Here is a 27,631-nt window from a genome sequence, read left to right on the forward strand (position 1 = left end):
TGGGCCAGACTGCCCCAGCAGCAGGCAAAGTGCCATAGTCTGCAGCCAGGCCCCCTTGAGCTCGAGCTCCCAGAAATTGCTCTCCACGAGCATCTCACGAGCAATACAGCCTTCCATCAGCTTCGCTGAAACCACTGGGGGAGCACCTCATAAGTGTAATAGAGTTAGTAAACTTTCATTTAAGAAAGCAAAAAAAATACTAGATGGTGGATATCTGCAACATAAACAGAAAATGCTGGAAACGCTCAGCAAGCCAGACAACATCTGTGAACAGAAGCGACAGCCAACATTTCAGGCATTGCCCTTCATCAGAACCTGGTTTCCAGCATTTTCTGATCCTGTTTAAGAAAGCGCTATGGGTTGACCACTTGGGTCATAAAAGAATTCACTACAATATTGTGTTTGGGATTAAAATCATCACCTTTATAACATTTGGCACTTAGATCTATAGTTTATTTTATTTGCAGCTTGTTAGTTTGCATTGCCAGAATGTCATTAATATCGATGTTGGATGAATGGTTTCAATATACCTCAATGCAGAATCAAGGGAGTGGTGAAGGAGAACAAGGACTGTTAATGCAGAGGGGCTTTTTGTCACTTTTCAGGTAAGGAGATTGAGCAGGTTATTGCTCCTTGGTCTCTCGTGGTGCAATTCATTCTGCGACCCCTGCTTCATCTGCTTCACCGTCACTTTCATCGAATTCTTCCTAATCTGACAATGCTGCTTCTTGTTGCTGTGCCTCCTTTAACTCCAATCCTCTTTGAATTGCTAAGTTGTGCAGAATCCAGCAAACAACAATGATGCAGGCTACTTTTTCTGGGTTATATTATGCGGAGCCCCAAGAGCAGCAAGCCTATGAATCTTTCTATAAAATGCCAATGATATTCCTGGTGGTCCAGTGGCTCTAATTGTACCTGTGCCGTTCAGGTGGTGTTGCAGAGGGGGTTATCAGACATGTGTGTAGCTCCCCTACACACATGTCTCCTAGCAGCCATTGTCTGACATTCCTGGATGGGTGGGAAAGGAGGGAGGGGTGTCTGAATCATGGATGAAAGTGTCATGGCAGCCTCCAAGTAAAACTGGTGTAGACTTGCATTATCTTTGTGCAGTGATCACATATCAATTGAACATTGATGGAGTGGAGGGTTATTGCAAAAGCACCCTTCCCATCCACTGAACATTGACAGCAAGGTAAAATGGCTGCCTCAGCATCCAATTTACAGGATTACAAAACAATCTCTTGACCAAGTCTGTAGGAGAGCCAGAATATTAAAGAAGCACCATTTTCATGCAAAATTGTTTGGTATAACTTTTCTCATTTAATATTTTACACATAGCCTTGCCAACAGACTTTGAATTAATGTACATTTATAGAGAAGTCATGTAAGCAAATTGTATAACTGTATGCCTATATTAGCCATTGTAACATCCTGTGGGAAATATTTTAACACTAGTTTTAAAAAAGAAAGTATTTTGCAAAAGCTTTCTCATTTATTCCCAAAGGTTCAATGTTATAACATCAGCACAACCCATCACATCACTTATGCATCATATGTTATATATATGGACTTGTATTTACTCTGTACAGCCACCAAAGGGCTCATCCCCTGGAGTCCCGAGTGATCCCATAATCTCTTGGCAGCACAGGTATTTAAGGAGGCTTCACAGGTTGGAGAGGCATTCTGGAGACCTGCAATAAAAGACTATGGTCACACTTTAATTTGAGCTCACAGTGTTCAGTCTGACTCTTTCTCTATACACAACAACTGGCGACGAGATACAGCTAGCGAACCCAAAGATGCACAGAACAGTGGGCATCCTGGAGAAATTTTCGGAGGGAGATGATTGGGAAACTTTTGTGGAACGACTCGACCAATACTTCGTGGCCAATGAGCTAGATGGGGAAGAGAGCGCTGCCAAACGAAGGGCGATCCTTCTCACCGTCTGTGGGGCACCAACATATGGCCTCATGAAGAATCTGCTCACTCCTACGAAACCCATGGAGAAATCATACGACGATTTGTGCACACTGGTCCAAGAGCATTTGAACCCGAAGGAAAGCGTTCTGATGGTGAGGTACCGATTCTACACCTACAAAAGGTTTGAAGGCCAGGAAGTGGCGAGTTATGTCGCCGAGCTAAGATGCTTTGCAGGACATTGCGAATTTGAAGGACATTTGGAGCACATGCTCAGAGACTTTTTCGTACTTGGCATTGACCACGAAACCATACTTCGCAAACTTTTGACTGTAGAGACCCCAACCTTGAGTAAGGCCATAGCGATAGCCCAGGCGTTCATTGCCACCAGTGACAATATGAAGCAAACCTCTCAGCACACAAGTGCTACCACAAGTACTGTGAACAAAGTGATGTTGTTTTCGAATCGTAACGTACAGGGCAGGTCACACATACCTGCAGCTGCACGTCCGCAGATGACTCAGAGGGTGATGAATGCAAGGCCACTAACACCTTGTTGGCGCTGCAGGGGTGATCATTGTTTCCATTCATGCCGATTCAAAGAGTACGTTTGCAAGGGCTGTGGAACAATGGGATACCTCCAACGAGTGTGCAGGTGAGCTGCAAAGCCCGTTAAACCTGCAAACCACCATGTTGCAGAGGAGGACAGATCCACAGAGGATCACGATGAACCAGAGCCTCAGATAGAGGAGGCAGAGGTACATGGGGTGCACACATTCACCACGAATTGTCCCCCGATAATGCTGAACGTTGAACTAAATGGACTCCCGGTGTCAATGGAGCTGGACACGGGCGCAAGCCAGTCCATCATGGGCAAAAAGACTTTCGAAAGGTTGTGGTGCAACAAGGCCTCAAGGCCAGTCTTAACTCCAGTTCGCACGAAACTAAGAACTTACACTAAAGATCTGATTCCTGTAATCGGCAGTGCTACCGTAAAGGTCTCCTACGATGGAGCAGTGCACAAGCTACCACTCTGGGTGGTACCGGGCGATGGTCCCATGCTGCTCGACAGGAGCTGGCTGGGAAAGGTACATTGGAACTGGGATGACGTCCGAGCGCTATCGGCCGCTGATGCCACTTCGTGTGCCCAGGTCTTAAACAAATTTCCTTCGCTGTTCGAACCAGGCATCGGGAAATTCCAAGGAGCAAAAGTGCAGATCCACCTAATTCCGGTGATGCGACCCATCCATCACAAGGCGAGAGCAGTACCCTACATGATGAGAGAAAGGGTAGAGATTGAGCTCGACCGGCTGCAAAGTGAGGGCATCATTTCACCGATTGAGTTCAATGAGTGGGCCAGTCCTATCGTCCTAGTCCTCAAGGGAGACGGCACTGTCAGAATCTGTGGCGATTACAAAGTAAATTTCAATTGGTTTCTCCCTGCAGGACCAATACCCACTACCAAAGGCCGATGACCTCTTTGCAACGCTGGCGGGAGGAAAGACGTTCACGAAGCTGGATCTGACTTCAGCCTACATGACGCAGGAACTGGAGGAATCATCGAAGGCCCTCATCTGCATCAACACGCACAAAGGTCTTTTTGTTTATAACAGATTCCCGTTTGGAATCCGATCAGTGGCACCGATATTCGAGAGAAACATGGAAAGTTTACTGAAGTCAGTCCCACACACCGTGGTATTCCAGGACAACATCTTGGTCACAGGTCGGAACACAGTCGAGCACCTGCAGAACCTGGAGGAGGTTCTTAGTCGACTCAACCACGTGGGGCTCAGGTTAAAAAGCTCGAAGTGTGTTTTCCTGGTGCTTGAAGTGGAGATCTTGGGAAGGAGGATTGCGGCGGACAGCATCAGGCCCACCAACGTGAAGACGGAGGCAATCGAGAACGCATCGAGGCCACAGAACGTGACAGAGCTGCGGTCGTTTCTGGGACTCTTGAACTACTTTGGTAACTTCGTACCGGGTCTCAGCACCCTGCTAGAACCACTACATGTCTTACTACGAAAAGTGGGTGAATGGTTTTGGGGCAAAAGCCAAGAAAATGCCTTTGTAAAAGCGAGAAAATTGTTATGCTCAAACAAATTGCTTGTGTTGTATGATCCATGTATGCGTTTGGTACTAGCATGTGATGTGTCATCATATGGCGTCGGGTGTGTATTGCAACAAGCTAATGATTTCGTAAAAACTGCAACCGGTTGCTTATGCATCCAGGAGTCTGTCTAAGGCTGAGAGAGCCTACAGCATGATTGAAAAAGAAACGTTAGCATTAGTGTCTATTGGGTAAAGAAAATGCCTCAATACCTGTATCGGCTAAAATTCAAATTGGAAACTGACCATAAGCCACTTATATCCCTGTTTTCCGAGAGTAAAGGGATAAATACCAACGCATCGGCCCGCATCTAGAGATGGGCGCTCACATTGTCCGCATACAACTACTCCATCCGCCACAGGCCAGGCACAGAAAACTGCGCTGATGCTCTCACTAGGTTGCCATTGCCCACCACACGGGTGGAAATGGCGCAGCCCGCAGATCTAGCCATGGTTATGGAAGCATTTGAGAGTGACCAATCACCCGTCACTGCCCGGCAGATCAAAACCTGGACAAGCCAGGACCCCTTATTATCTCTAGTCAAAAGCTGTGTGCTTCACGGGAGCTGGTCCAGTGTCACAGTGGAAATTCAGGAAGCGATAAAGCCGTTCCAGCGGCGCAAAGATGAAATGTCTATACAGGCAGACTGCCTTCTGTGGGGCAATTGAGTCGTGGTCCCCAAGAAGGGCAGAGACACCTTCATCAATGACCTCCACAGTACCCACCCAGGCATCGTAATGATGAAAGCGCTAGCCAGATCCCACGTGTGGTGGCCCGGTATCGATGCGGACTTAGAGTCCTGCGTTCACAGATGTAATACATGCTTCCAGTTAAGCAATGTACCCAGGGAGTCGCCACCAAGTTTATGGTCTTGGCCCTTCAAACCGTGGTCTAGGGTACATGTCGACTATACAGGCCCGTTCTTGGGTAAAATGTTATTTGTGGTTATTGACGCGTACTCCAAGTGGATTGAATTTGAAATAATGTCGGCTACCACGTCCACTGCCACTACTGAAAGCCTGCAGGCCATGTTTGCCACTCGCGGCTTACCCGATGTCCTGGTGAGCGACAACGGGCCATGTTTTACCAGTGCTGAGTTCAAAGAATTCATAACGGGATCAAACATGTCACATCTGCCCCGTTTAAACTAGCGTCTAATTGGTCAGGCAGAGAGAGCAGTGCAAACCATCAAGCAAGGCTTAAAGAGGGTAACTGAAGGCTCATTGCAGACTCGCCTATCCCGAGACCTGCTTAGCTTCCGCACGAGACCCCACTCACTCACTGGAATCCCACCTGCTGAACTGCTCATGAAAAGAGCACTTAAGACCATGCTCTCGTTAGTTCACCCTGATCTACATGAACAGGTAGAGAGCAGGCGGCTTCAACAAAGTGCATACCATGATAGCGCAAATGTGTCACACGAGATTGAAATCCATGATCCTGTATTTGCATTAAATTATGGACAAGGTCCCAAGTGGCTTCCCGGCACTGTCGTGACCAAAGAGGGGAGCAGGGTGTTTCGGGTCAAACTTTCAAATGGCCTCATTCACCGAAAACACTTGGACCAAATCAAACTCAGATTCACGGACTATCCTGAGCAACCCACCTTGGACCCTACCTTTTTTGATCCTCCAACATACACTCCAGTGGCAACCGCCCCACGGTTGACCACGAAGCAGAACCCATCATCCACAGCAGCCCTGCAGGGCCCAACATACCAGGCAGCCCAGCAAGGCCAGCTGCACAGCAGCCCAGCGAGGGCCCAACAAATTATTCAACACCAGCTTTCACACCAAGACGATCAACCAGGGCAAGAAGGGCCCCAGATCAACTCACATTGTAAATAGTTACACCATTGACTTTGGGGGGAATGTTGTTATGTATGTGGACTTGTATTTACTCTGTATAGCCATCAGAGGGCTCATCCCCTGGAGTCCCAAGGGATCCTATAATCCCTTGGGAGCACAGGTATTTAAGGAGGCTTCCCAGGTTGGAGAGGCACTCTGGAGACCTGAAATAAAAGACTAAGGTCACACTTTACTTTGAGCTCACAGTGTTCAGTCTGACTCTTTCTCCATACACAACATCGTAGAAAAAATAAAATGAGTCCTCTCCTTCACCAAAGTTAAAATTGACCAAACATCTTTTCATGGAAACTGTGCTTCCTTAACCAGAACATTTTTGGGGAGAGAATTTAAACCAAGATGGAACAGAGAGAGCACGATAGGACACTTGCTCAAAGGTATTATTTCTACATTCTTCACTGTTGGGCACAGTCATACAAACAGACTGTGCATCTGGTGGAAATATACACGAGGCTCATTTGGTTTAATGATAAGCACTATGTATGACCAGAAAGTACAGAACCTACTGTCTTGCACTGCTGCCAGCAGAACCTGCCTGATCCAATGAGCTGTGGCATGGAGTGGTAGTGTATGGTTTTACATCTGTGATTCCCACATAGTGAGTTTTTAATCTCAGCTAGGCTGACGAGAAAGTTACTGGGCAGAGGTCAGGAAGGGTAATCAGAGGATGTCTCTCAGGCTACTCCTCCACATCTAGTGACTGGTTATGGAGCAGCATTATCAGATGAGCACGGCAATAGTAGAACAGAGTGACTATTTGCACTAGTTTTTTGTTTGTCCTTCTGCGCATGCATGCATTGGACTCTGCCCCCTTTTCGAGCATGGAACCTCGATTCAGTCACGTATGCGCAATGCAACGTATGAGGAAGCCTAAAGTTTGGCCAAACTACGAGCCACGTGGAGCTGGAGCTACTTCTAGCTTTTGGATTATTTGGAATATTTTCGCGGCCTTCTGTGGGAGAGAAAACATCGGAGGTAGTGGGAGAGAGAGAGAGACTGGGGAGGGAGAAGAGACTGGGGAGGGAGAGAGAGACTGGGGAAGGAGCGAGAGGGAGACTAGGGGGAGAGAGGGAGAGACTGGGGAAGGAGAGAGAGACTGGGGAGGGAGAGAGAGAGAGAGTGGGGGGGGGAGAGAGAGAGTGTGTGTGGGTGTAGAGGGAGAGTGAGAGAGACTGAGGGGTAGAGAGAGAGAGAGAGACTGGGGGGATTGAGAGAGTGATGAGCAGAGAGAGAGGGAAAGACTGGGTGGAAAGAGACAGAAACTGGGGGCTGGGGAGAGAGGGGATGCGGGAGAGAGAGGGGGGACATGGGAGAGGTGATCGGAGGGGAGAGAGACGGACCACATTCTTCCAACCCCATTCCCTTTACACCCACACCCGATTTCTCAGAAAGTTCGGAGTGGATGAAATCCGGAAGTCATGACACTGTCACTGTTCACTTCATACCCAATAAACTTGTTAACAAGCCGTGACCCATACACTGCCCCATCTATGGCGTGGCAGGTGGGAGGGGGTGTTAAGGTCAGCAACTTGGGCTGGGATGGGAAGCACTTGGGCTGTGGGTGTCAGGAACTTGGGCTGGGATGGGGCAGGAACTTGGGCTGAAATAGGGCAGGAACCTCGGCTTGGGGGGCTGCATGAACTTGGGCTGGGGGAAGTCAGAAACTTGGGCTGGGGGGGTGGCATGAATTTCGGCTGAGAGGGTGGCATGAACTTGGGTCGGGGGGAGTCAGGAACTTGGGCTGGGGTTGTCAGGAACTTGTGCTGGGATGGGGGAGCTCTATCATGTCTGTGATCTGTAGTCAGAATGGCTCGAATTACACTTTGCAAAGTTACTCAGAACTTGGGCTGGGCGGTTCTAATTGCTCATTCCAGAGAAACTTCTGGGTGCGGCTTATCCTCCAAGGGGACCAATCAGCAATCAGGTCATGCGATCATGTGAGCCTATCAAAGACAATCAGAGCTTTTTGCTAGTGCAAATAACTGCGTCCATAATAGAATTCTTGCTTCACCATTGCTATTCTTATATTCCCAATTGGTAACAATAGTGATTACAGTGAACAGGAAGTTTGTCATTATAAACAAGTCACCTGAATATAAACCCTGTTGAAATTCAAATGTTCAAATTGAAATTCGAAGCAAGTTCTTCTGACTATCAGAAAACACAGCACACTAAATTTACAGAAGAAACTCCTTTGAAGTTAAATAATTGCATTTGTGATACTTGGGGAACTTTAACTCCTTGGCGGTGTTATTTCACAGGACTGTATTGTAAGCTCAAACTGTTGTGACCTTGGTCTCTTTATTCAGACTCCAGAGTGCAGAAGCAGCATGTTGAATCACCTTTTATACCTGCTTGCCCCAGGGTGCAAAGGTGACCCTTAGGTCTCCCACGAGTATGCCCCCTAGTGGCAAGTCTTACATATTGGTGAGGTTTATATACATACAGAACATCACTCCCCCCCAAAGTCTTATGTACAAGTTATTTGCAAGTTGAGGAGATCTGGCACCCTGCGTCCCTGGGTCAATCGTCTGAGTTGAAGTCCTGACATGGTGGTTCATCCTCGTGGTTAACGGCTAGGTCAATTGTGTTAGCTGGGGGCCAGGTAATTTCACAGTAGTTCCTGGTTATCTATAGTTCGCAGTTTGGTCTGGTCCAAATGTTTTCTGCCTTTGCCCAGTACATGGTTTCACAATCAAACGCTCCATTTTCATCACACACACTCCATTCCCCCCCTTTGGCTAATACAGTGCTAGTGGCCCATCTGGGGCCCTGAACATGGTCTACATAATTTATTCTGATGTCGCGTGGAGGAGCCGTGCGATCATGGTACATTTTCTGCTGATAGCGTACGAAAGGCTCGGTTCTGAGTGATTCTGCCTGGTGACTGTGTAGCACAAGGGATAGTCGGGTCTGTAGGGTATCTACCAATGCACATGTGTTGCTTGGCTTTGTAATTTGGGCTGCCCGCTCCAGACTATTGTCGCTGACCCTAAGGTCTGGCAAGCCCAGGATGGCCGATATGGCCTTGAGACTTTCAGTAGTGGCGGGAGGCCTCGTGGTCCCCGTGGATCCTGGGCCATGGTATGCAGGCCCCGGACCACTGACTGTGTGTAGCCTCCCTGCCTTTCTTTGCAACGTTGCAGGGTTGCCCCATAGGGGGTAATCTGATGGGATGAACCTTTCATCTTTGCGACGGATAAGCTGCAACATTCCGTCTAGCGGTTCACCATTGGCAGGCGGTAAAGTGAGATCCTGGCTGGTCCAAGTCCTAAACTGGGAGGCCGTTACGGTTGACCCCTCACTTTCTCATCATCATCATAGGCAGCCCCTCGAAGCGAGGATGACTTGCTTCCAGGCCAAAAAGAGATGAGTTCACATGTGTTTCAATGAAGGACCTAATATTCCAGATCCCAAACTATGTCTTGGAGGGTGGAAGATGCCTGTGCTTGTATTTTTTTAATGCATGGTGACTGTTGCACACCAGTCACCACATGGCCTTGACAGAGCTAGGTCTTGGCCCAGTGGCAAGGATTAACCACGACAACTGGAGACCTGCTCTGCACTTCCACAACAATGAGTAGGTCTACAGGCTGTGCCGTTTCCACCCCGGTGGTGGGCAACGGTAGCCAACTGAGGGTATTAGCACCATTCTCAGTGCCTGGCCCGTGGCGGATCATGTTACAGTGCACAGACAGTGTTAGATATTCTCAAAACAACACATTGATAATGGTGCCTCTGCTCTCCCAAAACTGTCTGACTCGAACAAATATTGGGACATTCTTTGGTACGTCTCTTTTGTCCCGTGAACCCAAGCTACTGCCTTGGTTAACTTATTGGATACATGTACAACCGGTTGGGGCTCGCCCGCTACTTTGGCTTGCTGCACAACACGCCCAACCCCGTGTGGTAAAACATCACTTGCTACGAATACTTTGTTAGATACATATACAACTGGTTGGGGTTCGCCTGCTACTTTGGCTTGCTGTACAACATGCCCGATCCCGTGTGATAACACATCACTTGTTACAATTACTTTGTCAGATACATATACGACCGGTTGGTGTTCGCCCGCTACTTTGGCTTGTTGTAAGGTACCCCCGACCCCATATGATAATACATCATTGGCCACAAAAGAACGCTCACATGGGTTACATAGTGCAAACAACTTATTGGAGCGTAGTGGGTTCCTGGCCTGCTCAGCGGCCGCCCCTTTACCTTTGCCCAAACCCAGTCGTCTTCCTTGCAGGGCAACACATGCCTCTGTTCCGTTGTGGCGATATCCCGTGGTCTGGATGCTCTCTCGTCCCATGGTCTGGACGCACTTTCGTCCCGTGGTCTAGACACACTTTCGTCCCGTGGTCTGGACGCACTCTCATCCCGTGGTCTGGACACACTCTCGTCCGTGTCCGTGATGCCGACTGCCGTTATCTTCCTCCCCAGGGATTTGGCCTCTGGCGTCGGGAAGATGCATTGGGGTTGTTTCGGCTGGAGTCCCACTCTTCATGGTCGACACGGAGTCTCTTCCATCGTCGTGAAGAGGTCGTCAACTTTGGGTGGTGGGTACCGCACCTGTACCGCTGCTCAGTTGATCTTCACCTCCTCGTGGTCATGATGAGTGGCCTGTGCCTCGGGGATCTGCAAATGGATCTGCACTTCGATGCCTAGTTCAGCTGAAGGTGGGGCTTTGCTCAACCTTTGAGCAGGGGAGCCGTCGTTCGCCGGAGAAGGTACGCAGAGGTCTTCCCAGTTCCATCAAATCTTCCCCATCCACCTCCTGCCAAGCAGCGTTGGCCCATCACCTGAAACAATCCACAGTGGTAAATCGTGCACTGCTCCCTCATGGGATACTCTTATGTCTGCACTACCAATAACTGGTATCAGCTCCTTGGTGTAGGTGCGCAGCTTTGCCTGAATCGGGATCAGCTTGGGTCGTTGTGCTTTGTTGCCCCACAGCCCCTCGAATGCCTTCTGGCTCATAACTGATTGACTTGCCCCTGTGTCTAATTCCATGGAGACTGGAGTGCCATTGAGTTCAACTTTTAACATTATCAGAGGGCTTTTGGTGGCGAAGGTTTGTATTCCATATACTTCCTCTTCATCCTCAGGTTGAGTTACTTCTCCTGCTCGTTCAACTTGATCCTCGCTGGATCGGTCATCCTCTCCTGACTCTGCCACGTGATGAGTCACAGGTCGTTTGCACATTCACTGGAGGTGCCCCATTGTTCCACAGCCCTTGCACACAAAGGGCTTGAATTGACATTGATGAGCTCTATGACTGCCCCCGCAGCACCAACATGGTGCTAATGGATACCCATTCACACCCCACGGCGGACTCTGAGTCACTCTAGGCCTAGGTCTGGCCTCTGCGGTCGTGTGAATCCTGCCCTGTACAGTTCTGCCTGCTGAAAACATTATTTTATGCACAGTATTGCCGGTGAGCTTCTATTCTGTGAAGATATTTGTTTCGTGTTATCGCTCGTGGATATGAAGGCTTGGGCTATCGTGATGGCCTTGCTCAGATCTAGGGATTCAACAGACAGCAGTTTGTGAAGAATTACTTTGTGGCCGATTCCAAGCACGAAAAAGTCCCGCAACATTGACCCAAGGATCCTACAAATTCGCACTGTCCCTCAAGGTGTCTTAGGTCGGCGACAAAACTCGCCACGTTCTGGCCCTCGGAGCGATGGTGCGTGTAAAAGCAATACCTGGCCATTAAGATGCTCTCCTTTGGCTTGAGGTGTTCCCAAACCAGTGTACACAGCTCTGTGTAAGTCTTGTCCGTTGGTTTGACCGGTGCCAACAGATTTTTGAGGAGGCCATATATCGAAGACGCACTTACGGTGAGGACAATCGCCCTGCGCTTGATCGCCATCTCAGCCGTGTCCAGTTCGTTGGCCACAAAGTACTGGTCGAGGTGCTCAACGAAGGCTTCCCAATCATCACCCTCAACAAATCTCTCAAGGATACCAAAGGCAGCCATTACCGCGTGAAAGTTCGTGATGTGTTACTCATCGCCAATTTGTTATGTTCAGAATAAATCCACAGGGCTGTATTGTAAGCTCAACTGTTGTGACCTTGGTCTCTTTATTCAGACTCCAGAGTGCAGAAGCAGCATGGTGAATCACCCTTAGGTCTTCCACAGGTGTGCCCCCTAGTGACAAGTCTTACATATTGGTGAGGTTTACATACAAATGTAACAGGCGGGAAAGAGTGTGAGTGAGTGTTCAACAATCATAGCGGGAAGCCCAGCCGATTTTAATGGCTGGATCAAAACAGCTATGATGTCAGCGGGAAGTAAATCGAAAGTTGTACCCAAGGTAAGTGCGGGGACAGGCATTCCGTGGTGGTCAGCAGGTCACGAAGGGAGGAGTAATTCCAGCAGGGGAGGCCTAGACGTTCCTTCTGGTACCTAGAGATGCACTCCTGGAATGGCCTCTTTGGTCATCTGACTAGGTCCTTGCTGTTGGGGTGGCTGCTGCGGGTTTCCCACTGGATTGCTGCTTAAGATTGCATCGGGGTCGGATTGATGTAATAGAACCCTGATTTGCATGAATGTATGAGGCTTCTGCCTGACTCAGGCATGCAGCTCATATGCCTGATAAATCAAGCATTTAAAATTCTAGCCTGGTGGGAATGGAGTGGGTATTTCACCCAATCCATTTGAAATGCTCTCCCGCTTGATTTCCTCTGGACAAAGGAAGTTAAAACTGCCCTCGCTAAATCATTTTATTACAGCTTTCAATATATTGGCAAAATGTTGATTTAAATTATAACATTGATAATTTTAAAAGATGTGCCTATTGAGTATATTACTGAGTACTGTATAATGCCCCTGTAAATTTATTTTTTATAATATAATGTTTGATAATTTGACCTGATTCCAGACAGAACATGCCTGATTCAATCAGAATCCTGTTCCAACTGTAACACTTAATATCCGCCAGTTGGTATACTCTCAATGCCTAATCCTCGAAATACTGTAAAACTATACTTTCAAGGTAATATCACAAACATACTGACCATACAAATGTTACATTGGCATTTAATCTAATTACAGCTGGATTTGCAGTAGGCTATTTGTCCAAAAATGCTTTCATGCGAAAGATTAATGTCTGGACAGGAGTCAGGACGTCCTTCAAAACAGCCAAATTCTATTGTAAACAATTTAGCTCCAGCTCCATTGTGCACAATATAGACCTATGCTCCCAGGACTGAATTGTACAAACAAAACTCATAGTCAACATGGGGAACTAAATCACGAATATGGGATGCACTCCAAGCTTAATATATTTCAGTTCTACATTTTGGATGGGTCACAAGTTCAAAAATGGATTATTTCTGCATGCATGAGTAGATTAAGGACAATTAGAGCCAAATAAAATTATAGTTACTCTCCTACAGATTCTCATACGAAGTGGAAGGTTTAGCTTCAAGACTTTGGCTTTGCTGTGCTGGGCATGCACACCAACTTTAAAGCTGTGGGACCAAAAATCAACAGTTGCTGCATCCCCTTGGGACTACAGGTGTTGACGTCAGGTCTTAACTCTGGATTAAGACTGCATTTGACTATTGGGAAAGATGTTCTGAGACTCCATGCTACTGGCAGGGCCTCACATGCAGCAGGAAGTTTATTGGTAAATCACAGGAATGCTGCCTGTAACTTTCTGTCTGCTGATGTGTGCAAGGCCCTCTCAGCAACAGGGAACTCAGAAAATTTAGCTCTACAACTGTCACCTTGGTGTGAACCAAAGCTACTGTACACCAATGTTGCAATTTTGGAGTGAATGCACCCTAATTTACTGCACTGATACCTAGCAATATAATGTCCCTTCATATATTCAGTTACGACTAACAAACTGTCAATGTTCAGAGAACATGTTCCTTCTGAACTCTTACATGATGTATATTTCTAAAACCTAATCCCCTGTGTACATTCTAATTCTGAGACCACCCACACACACATCTCACTGAATTGGGCAATTCCTTCAATCGTTCGCTAATTAATGAAAACCTACCAGATTTTTACCTTTATGAGTTTTTATTTTTTCTAATGGAATTCTGTGTAAACTAAATGAATTTAAAGGACAGAAGTGTATACCATTATGGCAATGCTGAATAGGAGGGTATCCTCAGCTTCTCTAGTGGTGCAATTCCCCATCAATGGATTGCAGCAAATACTGCCAATGGGGTCTTTTTCATTTTATAGTATTGACTATTGTTGAGCCTGGCTTATTACACAGTCTTGGAGATGAAAGTGTACTATAATGCCAGTTTTTCAGGCAAACAAAATATAAAAGAAAGAAATTGCATTATCCAGTGTCTATCACATTCTCGGGATGTCCTAATTCACTTCACAGCTGACTTAATTACTTTTGAAGGGCATTCACTATTACTACATTTCCACACAGCAGGATCTCACAAACAGTAAATGAGATGAATGATTAGTGAATATATTTTTGGTGTTGGTTGGGAGATGAATGTTGGCCAGGATACTCGGAGAACTCTGCTGTTCTTTGAATAGTGTCATGAGGTCTTTTACGTCCACTTCAGGAGGCAGAAGAGGCCTTGATTTAACATCTCATCTGAAACACAGTACCTCCAATAATGGGGCATACTCCGAGTACTGCACTAAAGTTTCAGCTATATTATGGTCTCGATTTAAACAGCTGGGTGGGTGCGCTGTAAAGCGAGCAGTCGGCCCGTCTAGGAGGGTAGCAGGACCTGGGAGCGATAGCAGGACCTCATTAACATGTTGCCTGTCGACTTCTGGTCAGGAAGTGGGCAGGGGGCGGCTGCCTGGCCATTAGTATTGGATGGCAGGAGGCCGCTGCCAGGAGCAGTTTTGCATAGATTGCAGGCTTCCCCCAAGTCCAGACCTTCATTAGTGGTACCTATGTCGCCCTGCAGGCTCCTTCACATGACCCCACTGCTTTCATGAATCGAAAGGTCTTCCACGTCATTAATATGCAACTGGTGGGTGATCACCAACAGATAATCATGCAGGTCTGTGCCTGTTTCCTGGCAGCTACATTACATTTTGTTATCGCAACATCCATTCCCCCCACTCTTTGCCCCTGTGCAGCAAGTGAGAGGCTGGTTATTTGGGGAGAAGACATGTCCCCAGCACACTTGGCTCTTGACTCCTCTTATGAACTCAGTGCTCGGTGGCGGAACTGTGATACAATCAGATCCATGGATTAACTAGAGTATCATTGGGCAGACCATTGGAGTCAGGGCCGGATTAAGGGCCTGATGGGCCTGGGGCAAACTGATCCAAATGGGCCGATAGTTATGTTTGTTCATGTTCATTACATTACATATATGATTCTGATTCTGCGTATGAAAACATAGGCCAGTATATTCAACAATGAAAGCATATATTCTGTAACAAGCAGGTATTTATTCTGGTTCTGGTAACATTGTAATACTAGATTCCTATACATATATGCAAATTTCTCTCAATAACATGTGAAATAAAACAGGCTAGTATATATTCTGTTCTGTGTATAGGTACATTAGTGTATGTAGGTACTTCTATATATAGGTATAGACAAGTGAATCTATTTACCTCTGTCTTTTTTTCATCTCTTATTATCTATTCTATTCAGCCTATTTGGGAGGCCTTATATATTTTTTCTATATTTATTTGGTGTGCCTATGTTCTTTGGTGGGCCTGGGACTGCAGCCCCATCCGTCCCATGGTTAATCCACCCCTGATTGGTGTCCTCAAGCAGTGATTCCACTGCTTGGACAGGTCTGATAGCTTCCTGCAATATAGCCCAGAATGAGAGTCTTGAATGATTGTAGTTTGTTGAATGCTGTACAACTTTGCTCTATAAATGAGACAACACATGAACCCACCATTAAACAGGGACTTTCAGCATGATGAGGGACAGGATACTGATGACATGGAGGAGGCTGATGAAGTGGGATGGCTCCATCAACATCATTGGGAGAGAGGACATGCAGCATTGGAGATGGTCAGGCTGAAGGCCACGCACAGCAGTGTTTGGGCATTCTTCCCTTCATTTTCTCTTTCTACTTAATTATATTGGTAGCCCTGGTGAGGTTATTAAATGTTTTCCTGTACTGCAGCCAGGTTCTGGGAACAATGTTGGTGACATTGATTTGCTCTGCCATCTCTTCCCATTGCTGCCGACTAATTGTTCTGGGCACCCATCATCGATGAGGATGAGGACCTCCTTGCTGCTGTTGATTTGTTCTATGAGCACCTCCATGACTGCATCAGAGAATCTTGGAACCTAGATGAAGTCATGCTGCCTGCTACTTCAACAAAATCACTTTCCACTAACCACCAGCGAAAAGTGCTCCTCCCCTTTAAGGGGCTACAAGTTACATTTAAGTAGTGGCTGCACAGTCGGATTTTCCGTTCTCCTAATCGACGAGGAGCCTATAGGGACTGTGATTGGCACTGACTTGAGTAACTTAGACTGATAGCCCTAAGAGATTCTTGTATTTATCAGCGGTAATGTTGCTTTAATTAGATGTCCCATAATGAGACCCATCTTCCTGTTCTGTACAAGAGGACGTTAAAGATCCTTTGGCACTGTTCAAATAAGAGTGGGAGTTCTGCTGTCATAGCCAATATTCTTCTGTCAACCATAACCACCAAAAACAGATTGATTATTTGTCTCATTACTATTTATGGGATCTTGCTGTGGTGTTTGCCTCTGTATAATCACTGCACTTCAAAGTAATTAATTGCATATGACGCACTTTTCAGATATGATTAAGTGTAATTAAATTGCAAGGCTTTCTTTGCATACAATTCCCAAATAATATCATGTATGTTAAATGGGATACAAATGTGAAACTTGTAACAAGGCAAAGCCTTATGTCCAATATGTGCCAATAATCTCAGTGCCGAACAAACAAATATATTCTGACAAAGGTCTAACTATATTAAATGGGGCACCACACTTACTGGGACACGCCCAGGCTAAATAAGAAAGAACAGTTAACTCTCAATATTTTCATGCTTAAACTGTAGTACATGAAGGAAAATGAAAAATTGCAGTTTTTCAAAATTCAAATTTGCTGTACTTTTGTGTTTTATTGCAAACCACAAGTAAACAACACTGCAGAAGATATATTAATGCTCATGGAAAAGACCAGTCTTATGACAGGCATATTTTAAAACTGATTCTAAGGCTGGAATCTTACCAGCCCTGCGAGTGCAGATTTGGAGGCGGGCCTGCTGTCAAAATGGCCGTGATTGTCAGCGGGGCAGGATCCCGCTCGGAACCCGCCTCCTTGTCAGTTTCCAAAGTGCCGGATCTGGCTGCGGCTCACAGACCCGACACCAAGCGGCAGGCCAGCCAATTAACATCATTAAGATGTACTTTAAAGATATTTAAAAAGAATTTTACCAGGTACTTACCATTTTTACAACTTTTTCAGAAGCATTCCGTTGCTCAGCTTCATATAGAACATAAGAAATAGAAGCAGGAGTAGGCAATTTCACCCCTCAAGCCTGCTCTGCCATTTAATAAGATCATGGCTGATCTGATCATGGACTCAGCTCCACTTCCCTGCCCGCTCCCCATAACCCTTTATTCCCTTATCACTCAAAAATCTGTCTATCTCCGCCTTAAATATATTAAATGACCCAGCCTCCACAGCTCTCTGGGGCAGAGAATTCCACAGATTTACAACCCTCTGAGAGAATAAATTCCTCCTCATCTCAGTTTTAAACATAGGTAAGTGTGTTAGGTTCTCAATGACTCTCCGTTGCTTTGACTAGTTGACAGCTGCAGAAGTAGTGTAAAAGCTACCATTTTACAGCTGTTCACTTTCCAATCTCAGAAGCTAAAACCTTCAGGATTTGGAAGACATGTTTGTAGTGAACTCTCTATCCACTGTTACCTCCTTGGAACAACCTCTCTCACCATTGACAGATCGCTTCTGTCATCTCAACTTCAGCTGCCATCAGCATCAATCCCCTTGAGATAATCTCACCTTGGTCCTCAGAATCCCATCATGATCAGCCCCAACACTAACATGATTAAACACACCAGCAACACCAACAACAACACCAAACTTCTCCACAATCACCTGATGCTGCACAGGATACGGCATCAGCACCTGACCACATTGCTGCCCGGGATGCTAGGGATGACCTCACCATGGTCAGATTTAATTCACTTGATGCTGTACACCCTGGCTGCCACATGATGTGCCAGGTTGGCACCACCCCACACCAACACCATAAAGCATCACTACAATGCCCAAGCCCTTCCTGTCACACTCATCATCATTGTAGGGGTACCATTATGTCTCACCATTCACTACAACTTACTAAGCCATTTCCAAAAGTCTACATAAATCTATCCAACAATGCAAAGCATTCAAAATAAATATTTCAATGTTTGACAACGCATTAGCAGAAACTCTACATGAACATTGGCGAAAACACCCAAGTGCCTACCCTTGTGTGTTGTTAGTTGTCATGATTGGACAAGGATGAGAATGAGGGGTGGCTAATGAAATGGGGATGTGATAATGTAGATAGAGAGAGAGGGATGGGTGGAGGTGCAAGGTAAGTTGGTGTGAGTAAGAATGTGCAAGAGTAGGGTATGGAAGGCAGAGTGATGGGAATGTGATGAGTGGCACAGCAGGTTGAAGTTGAGTGTAGCTTTGCAGTAAAGTTTCTTGATTTACTGAGATCATTGAAAGATTTGCACCATTGCAGCCAGCTCCTCCTGACGACATCCCTACTTGTGCCCTCCTGTGCAATGAGCAATGTGCAGGCTGCGTTGGTGTCCTGAGGAGGTCTCTTCCACCCATTGGAAGGAAAAAGAATGGCCCTGCATGCTGTGACTCCCTCCATAAGCAAGTGGAGGGAGTCACGGGAGAGCCTGAGTGCAGCCGTGCACCTCTGTGCAGTGTGTCTCAGTGTTTGCAGCACCTCAATGCTGCAGGACACTGACAGAAGAACTGCCAAAACCATTGTGGGCATGGTTTCTTTAAGGAAGCCGGCTGATGACGTGTCATCAAATGACATCATCAGACCCGCTTCCATTTAATTGGCCGGTAACCTTGCATATCGGGCTTAATAAGCCCCATCAACGGAAGATTCTTCACATAGTGCGGGCTGGAGCCAGGGCGGGGTCGCCTCCTGCAACCTACCCTGGCCACCCTGGACTCGCCACGGTTGCCGAGATCGCGGCCAAAAGTTGGGAATATCCTGCAATGTCTTTTTCCTTCTAACTTGCACAAATTTTAAAACTTGCTATACATATAGATATTTAATGATTCAGCATTTATGATGTATTTTAGTGCAACAAATGTGTACCACAGACACGGATATAAATCAAGCTTAAGACTTTGTAATATTTAATACTTTATATCCTACATTCATACATTCAGAACATAATACTTTTGGAATAACAATAATCTTTTAAAATCAGTCTTTTATTTTTAATTTGACAGCACATTGGTTATTCCATGATTTATTTTTAGTCCAAAATAGTTTTTGTGCATTAATCTTTCAGGTTGTGGGATGAGAAGCTTATCAGCAGTACTTCCAATACTCTTACACCAAGAAAAGGTAGCACATAATCCTCAAATTATTGCAGCTTTATTATACACGCTGTGCCCATCTAGAACACGATGTGCTAGTGTTCACTCTCCTGCATCTCTTTCAGAAGATAATTACCAATCATTTCAGTTAGCTGTTGTAACCTGGGAACGTGGTTTGGTAATTTATATGGTGCATTGATGTTCAACTCATGCTGTGCCAGCCTGATCAGAATTTGCTCTATTTATGTAAAGTCGCATATTTATTCACCTCATTCAAACAACCAATGTGCTACTTTAAGTAGTAAGTACTTAGTGTGCCTGAATGACAATATAAATTTTTGATATGCAGTTAAATCAAAACAACAACTAACAACCAGCATGAATTCTAGTGAGGCCCGCTGGTTAAAATTGGCTGAGCCTCTCACAGCCACTCCTGCACAGGCTGGCCACTCGCTAGGCCGGCTTCCCACCTGCGAGTTAAAATTCTCCCCAGTGTATGCGAAGCGGACTGAGACATTTCAAAACAAGGTGATTGAGTGCTATATAAATGCAAGGACTTCTTTGCACACATTTCCTAAAGAATACCATGTTTATTAAGTAGGACATAAATGTGAAACTTGTAATAGGGAGAACACTTGTGTGAAATATAATGGTGCTTTAATGCTACTGGACCTCAGTCTCTTTTTATTTTTTGTTACATTTCACACTATATGATGCATACTATGTACATTTTATGTGGTTTGCAAAGTTGTCATTTATTTGTGAGCTTCTCTTTGCTACAATTGCTCCCCAAACTTCATGTGACGTAAGGTATAACAGCTACTTTCATTCTATTCATTGTCAGAAAGCTCTCAATGGTGAGGGAAGGAAATAAATACAGTGTCCCCAATACACCTGAGTGCAGGTTCTGTGGAGCGCTGAATTTGCTGTGCCATTAGCATGGTCCAGTTGGACACATGACACTGTCTACCCAGGCATGGCGTTAGGGCCGCGCAACCCATGCCATTACATGGGGCCCTAAACGTATCCAGTTCTGGGTAGCATTGGTCACTCCAGGCAGGCTGAGCTTGCAGCCTAACGCACTCTGTTTCTGCTCGAGTGGTCTGTTTGGATCCTCCCCTTCATCGACAAAGTCTTCGACAAAGAATCTTCATCCCCAGTCTCACTTTGGTATAAGGTCCACTGGCAACCACAAAGGAAGCCAAGCGCTGACGGGACACCGGGGCAGTGCAGGACGTCTATGCAAAATAGTCTCATTGCCCGTCTCTGCCTTCTTCTAATGGTCTCAAGATTCTGTTTTATATCTGTGATATCTCTTATTGGCTCCATGGTTTCATACTCTGCTCCTGCAACGTCTGATTGGTCCTAAGGAAGAGGCAGAATGCAGGAAATAAATTGGATCACATGGGAAAGACAAATGGATCAGAGCACATCAGAGGTTATCATACTGGGGAGCGCAGGATAAGCACTGACCACTCTCCTCGGGCAGTGGATCTCTGTTGGGTGCAGGTGGTGAGAATTTTATCTGTAACAATTATGAATGTCTGGGGAGTACTCTGATATTCTTGACCTAATTCAATGAAGATTAATCATTGCAGTGCATAATACTTCATGGTTTGCAAACACTAAAGGGACAAAATTGCCTTATTTTATTGCCCCATTAGCACCCCTAGGGCGCAGCGAGGTTATCGCCTGGGGGAAGGAATCGATAGCGCCTCCGGAGAAATTGCCCCTGAGGTTTGGTGGGTGGTGTGCCGTTAGCGCAGCACCCTGCGATTTGTGTCCTGGGCTGGCGCATGCACGACGATGACGTAATCGCTGCGTGCGCTGACACCTACCTGCTCCCTGCCAACACCTTTGCACCCCCCGTGGGCAGTGAGGACGGGGCCGGCTGATGTCACCGCCAGCTTTGCACCTGTTAAAGTGGAGGCCGTCTGCACTGTAGGTTGCCTTATTTTTCTGTCGGCCAACTCAACTGTCGGCCGAAAATGGCGGCCCTTGCCTCGACCTGGCCGCCATGCTGCAGCCCGGCACACCATTATAGGTGCCGGGCTATTGGTCCAGTTGAGGGCGTACCTGGTGGCCCAGTGGGCGCCAGGGAAGCGGATGCATAGATTGCAGTGTCTCTTCCCTATAAGTGAAGGGGAGGGACGTTGTGATGTGTCAGCGTGGCGTGGCATGTCCGTATCATGCTGACTCACATCACCCCGCTTCCACCCCTCTCCTGCCCGCTACCGCCCCATGGAGGCACAGAGCGCATCCAATAACGCCCTGGACATTTTTCAGAGTTAAAGACTCAAATTCCGGGTCATTTACCTATACTTCGCGCTGGGCAATTAATTTTCATATAATTCAAATGCTGCACCCCAAAGGGGACATGGGGCAATTTAACCCCATAAATGCTTTACTTGTGTAGAAACAGTGTGAGACATTCGATCTGTTATATATGTGGACTTGTATTTACTCTGTACAGCCACCAGAGGGCTCATTCCCCGGAGTCCCAAGGGATCCCATAATCCCTTGGGAGCACAGGTATTTAAAAAGGCTTCACAGGTTGGGGAGGTACTCTGGAGACCGGCAATAAAAGACTATGGTCACACGTTACTTTGTGCTCATATTATTCACTCTGATTCTTTCTCCATACACAACAACTGGCGACGAGATACAGATAGCGAACCCAAAGATGCAGAGAACAGTGGGCATCCTGGAGAAATTTTCGGAGGGAGATGATTGGGAAACTTTTGTGGAGCGACTCGACCAATACTTCATGGCCAACGAGCTAGATGGGGAAGAGAAGGGCTGCCAAATGAAGGGCGATCCTCCTCACCGTCTGTGGGGCACCACGTACGGCCTCATGAAGAATTTGCTCTCTCCAGCAAAACCCACGGAAAAATCATACGACAATTTGTGCACACTGGTCCAAAAGCATTTGAACTCGAAGGAAAGCATTCTGATGGCGAGGTACCGGTTCTACACCTACAAAAGGTCTGAAGGCCAGGAAGTGGCGAGTTATGTCGCTGAGCTAAGATGCCTTGCAGGACATTGCGAATTTGAAGGACATTTGGAGCACATGCTCAAGACTTTTTTGTACTTGGCATTGGCCACAAACTTTTGACTGTAGAGACCCCAACCTTGAGTAAGGCCATAGCGATAGCCCAAGGCGTTCATTGCCACCAGTGACAATACTAAACAAATCTCTCGGCACACAAGTGCTGCTACAAGTACTGTGAACAAAGTGATGTTATTTTCGAATCGTAACGTACAGGGCAGGTCACACATACCTGCAGCTGCATGTCTGCAGATGTTTCAGAGTCCACCATCAAGGGTGATGAATGCAAGGCCATTAACACCTTGTTGGCGCTGCGGGGGTGATCATCGTTTCCATTCATGCCACTTCAAAGGATACATTTGCAAGGGCTGTGGAACAATGGGATACCTCCAACGAGTGTGCAGGCGAGCTGCTAAGCCTGTTAAACCAGCAAACCACCATGTTGCAGAGGAGGATCATGACGAAACAGAGCCTCAGATAGAGGAGGCAGAGGTACATGGGATACACACATTCACCACGAATTGTCCCCCGATAATGCTGAATGTTGAACTAGATGGACTCCCGATGTCAATGAAGCTGGGACACAGGTGCAAGCCAGTCCATCATGGGCAAAAAGACTTTCGAAAGGTTGTGGTGCAACAAGGCCTCGAGGCCAGTCTTAAATCCAATTCGCACGAAACTAAGAACTTACACAAAACAACTGATTCCTGTAATCGGCAGTGCTACCCCCGTAAAGGTCTCCTATGATGGAGTGGTGCACAAGCTACCACTCTGGGTGGTACCGGGTGATGGTCGCACGCTGCTCTGCAGGAGCTGGCTGGGAAAGATACGCTGGAACTGGGACAACGTCCGACCGCTACCGCCCTCTGACGACACATTATGTGCCCAGGTCTTAAACAAATTTCCTTCGCTGTTCGAACCAGGCATCGGGAAATTCCAAGGAACAAAAGTGCAGATCCACCAAATTCCGGGGGCGCGACCCTTCCATCACAAGGCGAGAGCAGTGCCGTACATGATGAGAGAAAGGGTAAAGATCGAGCTAGACCGGCAGCAACGAGAGGGCATCATTTCACCGATCGAGTTCAGCGAGTGGGCCAGTCCTATTGTCCCAATCCTCAAGGGAGACGGCACCGTCAGAATCTGTGGCAATTACAAAGTAACCATCAATCATTTCTCCCTGCAGGACCAATACCCATTACCAAAAGCCAATGACCTCTTTGCAACACTGACGGGAGGAAAGACGTTCACGAAGTTGGATCTGACTTCAGCCTACATGACGCAGGAACTGGAGGAATCATTGAAGGCCCTCACCTGCATCAACACGCACAAAGGTCTTTTTGGAATTCGATCAGCAGCGGCGATATTCCAGAGAAACATGGAAAGTTTACTGAAGTTGGTCCTGCACACCGTGGTCTTCCAGGACAACATCTTGGTCACAGGTCAGAATACAGTCGAGCATCTGCAGAACCTGGAGGAGGTTCTTAGTCGACTCAACCATGTGGGGTTCAGGTTAAAACGCTCGAAGTGCGTTTTCCTGATGCCTGCAGTGGAGTTCCTGGGAAGGAGGATTGCGGTGGACGGCATCAGGCCCACCAACGCGAAGACGGAGCTGCGGTCGTTTCTGGGACTCTTGAACTACTTTGGTAACTTCTTACCGGGTCTCAGTACCCTGTCTTACTATGAAAAGGGGGCGAATGGGTTTGGAGCAAACGCCATGAAAATGCCTTTGTAAAAGCGAGAAAATTGTTATGCTCAAACAAATTGCTTGTGTTGTATGATCCATATAAGTGTTTGGTACTAGCATGTGATGCATCGTCATATGGCGTCGGGTGTGTATTGCAACAAGCTAATGATTTCGGGAAACTGCAACCAGTTTCTTATGCATCCAGGAGTCTGTCTAAGGCTGAGAGAGCCTACTGCATGATTGAAAATGAAGTGTTAGCGTGTGTCTATGGGGTAAGGAAAATGCATCAATACCTGTTTGGGCTAAAATTCGAATTGGAAACTGACCATAAGCCACTTATATCCCTGTTTTCCGAGAGTAAAGGGATAAATACCAATGCACCGGCCCACATCCAGATTTGGGCGCTCATGTTGTCCACATACAACTACGCCATCCGCCACAGGCCAGGCACAGAAAACTGCGCCGATGCTCTCAGTAGGCTGCCATTGCCCACCATGGGGGTGGAAATGGCGCAGCCCGCAGATCTAGCCATGGTTATGGAAGCATTTGAGAGTGACCAATCATCCATCACTGCCTGGAAGATCAAAACCTGGACAAGTCAGGACCCCTTATTATCTCTAATCAAAAGCTGTGTGCTTCACGGGTGCTGGTCCAGTGTCCCAGTAGAAATGCAGGAAGAGATAAAGCCGTTCCACCGGCGCAAAGGTGAAATGTATATAGAGGCAGACTGCCTTCTGTGGGGCAATCGAGTCGTGGTCCCCAAGAAGGGCAGAGACACCTTCATCAATGATCTCCACAGTACCCACCCAGGCATCATAATGATACAAGCGATCGTCAGATCCCACCTGTGGTGGCCTGGTATCGATGCGGACTTAGAGTCCTGCTTTCACAGATGTAATACATGCTCGCAGTTACGTAATGTACCCAGGGAGGTGCCGCTAAGCTTATGGTCTTGGCCCTCCAAACCGTGGTCTAGTGTACACGTCGACTATGCAGGCCCGTTCTTGGGTAAAATGTTCCTTGTGGTTGTAGACGTGTATTCCAAGTGGATTGAATGTGAGATAATGTCGGCTAGCATGGCCGCTGCCACTACTGAAAGCCTGCAGGCCATGTTTTCCACACACGGCTTACCCGATGTCCTGGTGAGCGACAACGGGCCATGTTTTACCAGTGCTGAGTTCAAAGAATTCATGACCCATAACGGGATCAAACATGTCACATCTGCCCCGTTTAAACCAGCGTCCAATGGTCAGGCAAAGAGAGCAGTGCAAACCATCAAGCAAGGCTTGAAGAGGGTAACTGAAGGCTCATTGCAGACTCGTCTATCCTGAGACCTGCTTAGCTACTGCACGAGACCCCACTCACTCACGGGGATCCCACCTGCTGAACTGCTCATGAAAAGAGCACTCAAGACAAGGCTCTCGTTAGTTCACCCTGATCTACATGAATAGGTAGAGAGCAGGTGGCTTCAACAAAGTGCATACCATGATAGCGCAAATGTGTCACACGAGATTGAAATCAATGATCCTGTATTTGTTTTAAATTATGGACAAGGTCCCAAGTGGCTTCCCGGCACTGTCGTGACCAAAGAGGGGAGCAGGGTGTTTTCGGGTCAAACTTTCAAATGGCCTCATTCACCGGAAACACTTGCACCAAATCAAACTCAAATTCACGGACTACTCTGAGCAACCCACCTTGGACCCTACCTTTTTTGATCTCCCAACACACACACCCATGGCAACCGACACCACAGTTGACCACAAAGCAGAATCCATCATTCACAGGAGCCCTGCAGGGCCCAACACACCAGGCAGCCCAGCAAGGCCAGCTGCACAGCAGCCCAGCGAGAGCCCAACAAATGATTCAACAACACCAGCTTTCACACCGAGACGACCAACCAGGGCAAGAAGGGCCCCAGATCGACTCACATTGTAAATAGTTACACTATTGACTTTGGGGGGAATGTTGTTATATATGTGGACTTGTATTTACTCTGTACAGCCACCAGAGGGCTCATTCCCCGGAGTCGCGAGGGATCCCATAATCCCTTGGGAGCACAGGTATTTAAGAAGGCTTCACAGGTTGAAGAGGCACTCTGGAGACCTGCAATAAAAGACCAAGTTCACACGTTACTTTGAGCTCACAGTATTCAGTCTGACTCTTTCTCCACACACAACATGATCCATTACAGCTTCGTCAATTGCTGGATGTGGCAAGGGGGAGGAATGAAGTTAATGGGAAGGAACATCAGGCAGGGAGTATAATGGGCAGCTAATCCACTACCACATGTTTCGTAATCTGGCTAAAGTTGAATTTCACCCCTATCTGTCTTAAAGGACAGTATGATATTGTCAAGACAGATCTTTGTTTTTTGACTTTTTGAATGAAAATAAATGGTTTTGTTGCTTCAGGTATTATTGATGAATGCAGTTCATCTTTTACACTTGGTGATGGAGGTTTTGCAATATGGCTTATTTGAAGTGCAGACATTAGAAGCAACCACAATGGTCCTAACCAAAGTCAGAAATGACATCCTCTGTGACAGCGACTGTGGTGCATTATCCCAACTCAGCCTTCTTGGCCTTTCTGCAGCCTTTAAGAACAAAAGAAATAGGAGCAGGAGTAGGCCATTTGGCCCTTCGAGCCTGCTCCGTGATTCTATAAGATCATGGCTAATCTGAATCTTGGCCTCAACTTCACTTTCCTGCCTGCACCCCATAACTCCCCCAAAAATTTCAAAAATCTGTCTATCTCCACCTTAAATATATTCAATGACCCAGCTTCCACAGCTCTCTGGGGTAGAGAATTCCGAACATTCACGACCCTCTAAGAGAAGAAATTCCTTCTCATCTCCGTTTTAAATTGGCGACCCCTTGTTCTGAAACAATGCCCACTAGTTCTAGATTCCCCCACGAGGGGAAACATCCTCTCTGCATCCACCCTGTCAAACCCCCTCATAATCTTATCCGTTTCACTAAGATCACCTCTCAGTCTTCTAAACTCCAATGAGTCTAGGCCCAACCTGCTCAACCTTTCTTCATAAGAAAACCCCTTCATCTCCAGAATCAACCTAGTGAACCTTCTCTGTACTGCCTCCAATGCAAGTATATCTCTCCTTAGATAAGGAGACCAAAACTGTACGCAGTACTCCAGGTGTGGTCTCACCAACGCCCTGTACAGTTGTAGCAAGACTTCCCAGGGCCGAAATTTCCCCTTTCATTGAGGTCTGTTAGCATTGGAAAGCGGCGGCCATGCTGCGGAGTGCAATGGACGGCGACTTTTCGTGTAATTGCCACCATTATCAAAATTCCGCTCCCGTGGGTCATGTATTTCACCATCTTGCAATGACAATAGTTATGTAATTGTAACTCATGCACACTGTATCTGTACCCTAGAAATGCACACCCTGACCACAGGAGGCGAACTTGCGGGAGACACTCCTCACATAGAAACATAGAAACATA

This window comes from Pristiophorus japonicus, chromosome 6 (assembly GCF_044704955.1).
Source record: "Pristiophorus japonicus isolate sPriJap1 chromosome 6, sPriJap1.hap1, whole genome shotgun sequence".
In the NCBI taxonomy this organism is placed as follows: domain Eukaryota; kingdom Metazoa; phylum Chordata; class Chondrichthyes; family Pristiophoridae; genus Pristiophorus; species Pristiophorus japonicus.